This window comes from Cricetulus griseus, chromosome 2 (genome assembly GCF_003668045.3).
Source record: "Cricetulus griseus strain 17A/GY chromosome 2, alternate assembly CriGri-PICRH-1.0, whole genome shotgun sequence".
Taxonomy (NCBI): Eukaryota; Metazoa; Chordata; class Mammalia; order Rodentia; family Cricetidae; genus Cricetulus; species Cricetulus griseus.
The window spans coordinates 34,508,214-34,515,745 of record NC_048595.1 but is presented as its reverse complement, the minus strand read 5'-3'; the positions used below and the strand labels follow the sequence as shown (position 1 = coordinate 34,515,745).

General features: G+C 44.4%; 1 non-coding gene across 1 annotated transcript; it reads left to right on the top strand.

The window, feature by feature from the left end:
* The first annotated feature begins 5,225 nt into the window (after positions 1-5,225).
* On the top strand, positions 5,226-5,332 carry LOC113833902. The gene has a single exon (XR_003482092.1). It is a non-coding gene; the product is annotated as a U6 spliceosomal RNA (small nuclear RNA).
* The last annotated feature ends 2,200 nt before the right edge of the window (positions 5,333-7,532 follow it).

The following is a 7,532-nucleotide window of genomic DNA, read 5'->3' as shown; positions in this document are numbered from 1 at the left end:
TTCCCAAAGTCTGTAATCCACAGGTCACATGCTATCAGCAAGAAGGCAAGTGTCCTGCAGCCCGCTACTATGGATGGAGGACCTTGGGGATGGCTGTCCATGCAGCCTGCTGGCAAGTCTCTGTTATTCTTTAATCATGAATTCAGGTAAAATCTTATCCTCAAGAACTCTGATGCTTTTGATGACTGGTAGTCTTGCCAGCTTAAAGCAAAACAGATTTCAGGAACAGGTATTTAGGGCTTATCTATGTGAAGATAGAAAAGTGTAAGATGTATGAAGGTCTGGGAATGTAGTTACGAAGGTCTGAGGATGGAAAGGTCTAACACAGTGGATAAATGCAAGTTATGAAGGTCTGAGAATGGAAGGTATAAAGGTCTGCGAATGGAAGGTCTAAGATAGTAATGTAAGGTGTATGAATTAAAGTTATGAAGGTCTGAGGATAAAAAGGCTTAAGTGATGATAAAGTGAGTTGAGACATTAAAAAGAATGAAATATGTTCCTGATTTCTCTATTTCTCATGCTACTGTTCATAGCCAGTTCTATAATACCACTATACAATCATAACTACTAGGTCAAGATTAAGATGCTTTTCATTGTTCTAAAAAATATGTCAATTTTAAAATGTTAATGCTTTCAGCCAAGTCGCTTCTAACAAGAATATGTTGCTATGTGTCTAATACTTATGTTTCCACAACTCTAAGGATTCTTGTAAGTTTCAGGGAGCTGAACTGGATCCAAACAAACAGGTCTAAGAGGCGCCAGGGAGTTCCACACAGCCTGGACTGCAATGAAACAACCAGCTACCCCAGGATGTAGCAGCACTCCAACCTTCTCAGGTCCCCCAAAGATGGTCAACGCCCCCCACGTCAGCAGGAAGCAGTCTTGAGAATTCGACGCCCTTATTCCTTAACCTGCCATGTCTAACACCCCACCTTTTTAAATAATAAGTAGAGGTGGGAATGAAAGGTTCAGGCTTTAATGCTGATCGACAATATCTCTTTAAGAGACAGACTCTGCCCCCTGACAACAGTAGCACAGGAAAACATGCTACATCTATCACCACATTACCCGCCACGCATTACGGCCTGCGTGAGGACTCTGGGCGTGCGTGGAACCTCAGTACGCATGCACAGTCTTCCCTTTAAAAAGTTCCAACTTCCCTGCTGCTTGCTCTTTTTACTCTCTCTCTCTCTCTGCTTCTGCTTCGCTCTCTCTTCTCCCCACCTACACGCTCTCTCTGCCTCTCTATGGCGACCGGTCATGGTGGTCAGCCATTACCCCTGTTCTTCTTCTCTCTTTAGTCTCCATACTCTATAATAAACTAGTTAATATGTCTCATCTTTTCCTCTTTTTCTTCAAAAACATAACAAGGTCTACTCATGATTTACTATTAACATTTTGTTCTTTTTTCCTCTTATCTTTCTGTTTGTAGTTTTCACTGTTGTTTTGAGATAGAGTTTCCTTTGGCCCAGGCTGGCCTTGGCCTTGACTTCAGTATGTAACTAAGGATGACCCTGAATTTGTGATCCTTCTGCTGCCACTCCCCAAAGCTGAGATTCCAGGCATTTCCCACCATGGCTAGTTTTATGTACAGCAAGCTGTGACATCTTGTTTCCAACACATGTGGGAAGAGGGATCCTCATTTGGGGAATTGCTTCTATCAGAGTGTTCTGTGGGCACGTCTGTGGGGCATTTTCTTGATTTCTAATTATGTGGGAGGGCCCAGCCTACTGTGGGCCTAGTCTTCCTGAGAAAGACAGCTGTACTGGGTGTGGTGGCCTACATGTTGTTCTTTTGCCCCAGTGACAGGCAATGAAACACGAACCATGAGTCAACAAACCCACGTGGAGTTTATTGAAGGGAAAGGGAAGAAGAGAAGGAGTGTTGGCCAACCAGGAGCAGAGAGAAAGAGAGAAGCAGAGAAAGGAGAACGAGAGAGGGGAGGCAGCAAGGAGAGAAAGAGAGAGGGAAACAAAGGGAAAGAGCAAGAGGAGAGGGCACGTGGGAATGCTAGATTAAAAGGCGAAGCTTGCACATGCGTACTGAGTCCTTACACAGCCCCATAATGCGTGACGTACCCATGACGTGGCCACACAACACAGAACCCTTTGAGCTGCCTGAATGTACGTCCCATACATTGCCGGGGTGGGGTCAACATAATGCTGGGTTCCAACACTACATGTTTAATCCCAGCATTTAGGAGGCAGAGGCATGTGTGTCTCTGTGGGCTTGAGGCCAGCCTGGTCTACAGAGCAAGTTCAAGGACAGCCAGGCCTACATAGTGGTACTGAAAGGACCAGCTTCCCATTTCAGCAGCCATAACAGCCTGGCACATGCTTGCCTGACCTTGCCTTGGTCACTAGGAGGTCAGATGCTTGCCTCGTGGCAAGGAACCAATCAGAAGTTAGCTGGTGGTGCTATGCTTTATGGCTCTGGGTGTGCTTTATGGACAAGTGCACAGCAATGACGTGCAGCACATTGCAATTGCCCTGGGAGGGCCTATGGGCCATAACAACCAGTTGACCAATCAACACAGGGCAAGTCCTCCAAGCCTGGAGGCACACCAATCCTGAGCCTGTGAGTACCCCTAGACACTCCCCTTATGCTGCCCTATAAGATCTCTATCTCAAGCCATCTGCCATGGTGGATGGATGAAAGGCCCGAGCTAACATGGGGTTAGCTCGTTAAACAACTGCAGTAAAGGCTCGTGCTGCTTGCATCATGCTTTGGACTCCCCCTGGTGATTGGGGTCATCGAGATCCTGGACAGAGATCCTGGGGGCCTGAGCCTCGGGGGTCTTTCAGTACCTTATCTCAATCACCACAACTGTCCCCATGGTGGGGCAGTGGAGTGGGGGTGGTGAGCAAACAAGAGGAAGAAAGCCAGAACACAGTGTTCTTCATGGTTTTATTCAGTCGCTAGCCTCCAGGTTCCTGCTTTGAAACCCTTTCTTCCCCCAAGTTGTTTTTGGTCTTGGTGTTTCTCACGGCAACAGAAAACCAAACTATAACCCTAGATAAACATTCCTCCAACAGAGCCCCACCCAGCCCCGCCTTTTCTTTTCTAATGCCATGTAACAATACATCAGAATATATTTGACCTTGGGAGACTGCAGTCCTGTGCTAGACTGCTTGCTCACCTAGTACCACAAAAATAATTCAATTAAAATTTTGAAAGAAGACCAGAGAGATGGCTTGGTGGTTATAAGCACTGGCTGCTCTCCCAGAGGATCTGGGTTCCATTCTTAACACCTACGTGGGGGCTCACAACCATCTGTAACTCCAGTTCCGGGGGGACCTGAAGCCCTCCTCTGGCCTCTGAGGTCACCAGGTATGAAAGGCAAGATAACACATATGCAGGCAAGATAACAACACACTTAAAATAAATGTGAAATAAATAGATAAATAAGGGTTATTGAGATGGCAGATCTGGTAGACACCTGTCTCCAAGCCTGATGACTTGGGTTTGCTCCCAGGGAGTCCAGCATGGAAAGAGAACTGACTCCTGCAGGTTGTCCTCTGACCTCCATACACAAACACACACCAAATAAACAAATAAATAAATAGATAAATAAATAAATAAATAAATAAATAAATAAATCATTTTTAAAAACTTGGCCATTTTACCAGTGGACATTTGAATAGTTCCAGAGTGGCCTGGCATGAGGATGGCGGCTCAGAGCCTTCTATCAGCCTTCTGATAGAAGGAGCATTTGGTAAGTGTGTTTATTTCCCTTAGTGGTGACATTTTTGGTTTGGAGTGGCAAGGTTGCAAAGGCCTTGTATAAATATTTTTGCCATCTCACATGCAATTTCTTGTGGCCCCAGCTTGGTTCTTCCCCAGTGTTCCCTCTGGGGTTGTACCAGATTTTATCAGTTTTCTTATTAACCCTTTCAGGGAAATGGAACAATTTTGCTTTTGTGTCTTGGCCAGGAATTGCTTGATCCAAAGTTCTCTTTTCTTCATATTATAATTATTTTCTTTCAGTGATAGAGTCTCACATACCCCAGGCTGACCTCAAACTCAACGTAGTTGTGGATGATCCTGGTCCTCTTACATCTACCTCCCAGGCACTGGGATTTCAGGCCTTCACTGTCTGCCCAGCGTGAATCTGGGATCCTTGAGAGGGGTCATGGTAAAGAATTGAGTCAGGCAAGGCACTAGGGTGGTGGAAGAAGACAGAGAGAGAGAGAGAGAGAGAGAGAGAGAGAGAGAGAGAGAGAGAGAGAGAATCTGGAATATCTATAAGGATCTGAAAACAGAATGTTCTCATTTTTAAATGTGGAGGTTTATGGATAGAGATAGAAACAGTCTATAAAATGAGAGATGTCTGACTTGAATAGTTAAGCTTGGCAAATAAAATTAAGATATTTCCTACAACTTCTGTTTTAAATTAGAATTCTAAGGATAGTGAATATAATTTTTGAGTCAGGGTACTGGACTCAGTGGTTAAAAGCATTTGCTGCTCTTGCAGAGGACCCTTGTTTGATTCCCAGCACCCATGTGGTGGCTCACTGTAACTCCAGTTCCAGGAGATCCAAGACCCTCTTCTGGTCTCTGCAGACATCAGGCATGCATGTGGTGTACATATATACATGCAGGTGAAACACATATAAAATAAATGTTTGTTAAAAAAGATAACCAGGTTTGATGGCACATGCCTGTAGTCCCAGCACTCAGGAGAACTGTTGTAAGTTTGAAGCTAGCCTGGCCTAATAGCAAGTTCCAGGCTAACCAGAGCTATGTAGCAAGACCTTGGACGGGGGGCTGGGTATGTGATCAAGCACCTGCCTAGCACATGCTAAACTCTTCATTTCCCCAGCAAGCCCCCACATTAGCTAATTACTTAAACTATTTCTCTTCAGGGAGAAAAAGAACAATTACCACCAAATGATGGAAAACTTGGGGGGAATTCTGTGTGATGGCGTATTGGCTAATAACTACCAGCTGATGTGGAATTGCCAAGTGGTATAAATACTTTTACCAAGGCTCAACTGCTACCAATTGCTGGTGGAACTGTAAATTGGTACAACCACTTTATAAAACCATTTGAAGTGCCAGGTAGTGGTGGCACTTTAATCCCAGCACTGGGGAGGAGGCGGTAAAGGCAGGTGGATCTCTGTGAGTTCAAGACCAGCCTGGTCTACAGAGTGAGTTCTGAGACAGCCTCCAAAGCTACAGAGAAACCCTGTCTTGAAAAACCAAGCAAAACAGAATGGTTTGACATGCTCACTTCAGCAGCACACATACTAAAATTGGAATGTTACAGAGAAGATTAACATGGCTCCTGCACAAGGATAATATGCAAATTCGTGAAGCATTCCATATTTTTGAGAAAAACAAACAAAAAACATTTGATGCCGAATATAAGGGTTACTTGTGAAAGGACTGGAGGCAAATTGTACTCCTAAGTATGTGTGTCAAAAGACACACTTTTTTTTTTTTTTTATCGAGACAGGGTTTCTCTGTGCAGCTTTGGAGCCTATCCTGGCACTCGATCTGTAGACCAGGCTGGCCTCGAACTCACAGAGATCCGCCTGCCTCTGCCTCCAGAGTGCTGAGATTAAAGGTGTGCACCACCAATGCCTGGCCAAGACACACATTTTTTTCTATTTTTTTCCTTAAATTAGAAAAAGCTTGTTTTTCATGTCAATCCCAGTTCCCTCTCCCTCCCCTCTTACCCTGCCCCCCCCCACTAACCCCCTATCCTATCCCCTTTCTGCTCCCCAGAGAGGGTGAAGTCTTCCATGGGGGAATCTTCAAAGTCAGACACTTTTTTTTTTTTTTTTTTTTTTTTTTGGTTTTTCGAGACAGGGTTTCTCTGTGCAGCTTTGGAGCCTATCCTGGCACTCACTTTGGAGACTGGGCTGGCCTCGAACTCACAGAAATCTTCCTGCCTCTGCCTCCTGAGTGCTGGGATTAAAGGCATGCGCCATCAACGCCTAGCTCAGACACATTTTTTACAATAGTTAAAAACTGAATATCTAAGCCTGGCTATGGTGGTGCAGGCCTTTAACCCCAGCACTCAGGAGGCAGAGCATCTCTGAGTTCTCGGTCAGCCTGGTCTACAGATCAAGTTGCAGGACAGACAGGGCTACACAGAGAAATCCTGTCCTGAAAAAGCCCAAACAAAACAAAACAAGATCCTAAAAAACAAAACAAAAACTGAAAAACTAGAATGCACACATAGCAACATACTCATGCAGCAGAAGACTACACCTCAGTGAAAACGGACAAGCTACTACACATAACAAGAAGATCTGGCTCATGTGAACAAGAGTAAGTGCTGTCTAACCATAACTATATGATGTTCAAAGCCGAGTTAAACTCTGCTAGTTAGTGGTTTCCTGGGGAGGACGGAAAGGAGTGTGATCAGGAGTGCACAAGAGACAATTTTCTAGTTGGTCACTGCTAGAAACCGAATGCTGTGCCCTCCTAAAACCCGCAGAGGCCCCCATTTCCATATTCTTAGGGGTTAGAGCCACTAGAGGTTGTGACTTGAAGGTGGGTGAGAAGGCATTCATGTGCAAGATAAGAAGAAAGCCCACACCTTGGTCCTGGATGTCCCAGTCTTACACTGTGAGAAATGTGTCTGCTGCTGTTGTCCTGGGTTACAGCAGCCCCAGCAGACTAAGCCAGGTAGGTTTCCACAGATGTGTTGAAGTGGTAATTATGTATAACCTATGATTAATAGGCTCTTCTGCATGAATTATTTACTTCAATAAAGTTCATTAAATTAATGTATTCATGTACTATTTGCACACAAAAGCAAAAAATCATTACCAGATTCAACTTTTCAACATGTCTAATTTGTAGACAAATCTTAGTGTGATTCATAAATTAAACACATTACACCTCAGCCAAACACACACAATTTTTCCCAGAGAAATTTAGGTCAACAACAACAAAAAAAGCTATTCATTTCTGTACTTAGGAGAAGCCATCCAGATGAAGCCAAAATACACAGTATTAACCAAGCAGTTATAAATCTAATCATATCAAAGAGATGTTTGGTGTCCAAACATACATTTTTAAGACAAATAAGTCCCCACTGGGGAAGAACCTTGAAGTCATCTCCTCTTATACCCAGCCTCCAGTGAACTATATCTTCCCTTTGATGGCTTCAGCCAACCCCCAAACTGATACCACCTAAATTCTGGATGCTTCCATGAGGGGGCACTACAGTCCCACGTCTAACAGGAGTCAGAATGGCCTGTGAAGTCCTCTTTATCTAACCTACTGCCACAATTCTAGAGAATGGTACCTCACCCAAGGAGGAAATCTTTGGCATGATAAGGAAGGAAGTAGGACTGAGCTCTTTATCCCTGGTCCGCAAGACCCTAGGCTCCACAACAGGGTCCTCACAGTCTGATGGAGGCATGCTTTCCCTTAAGATGATTGACCCGTGGCCAATGTGCTGTTAGTGACATTCATTTCATCATGATGGCTCTTTAACAATAAAGTCAAAGCACTGAGTTGGGTCTTGGGTCATCATCCAAAGACTGGTTATCAATTCATCTTGTGACTCCAGT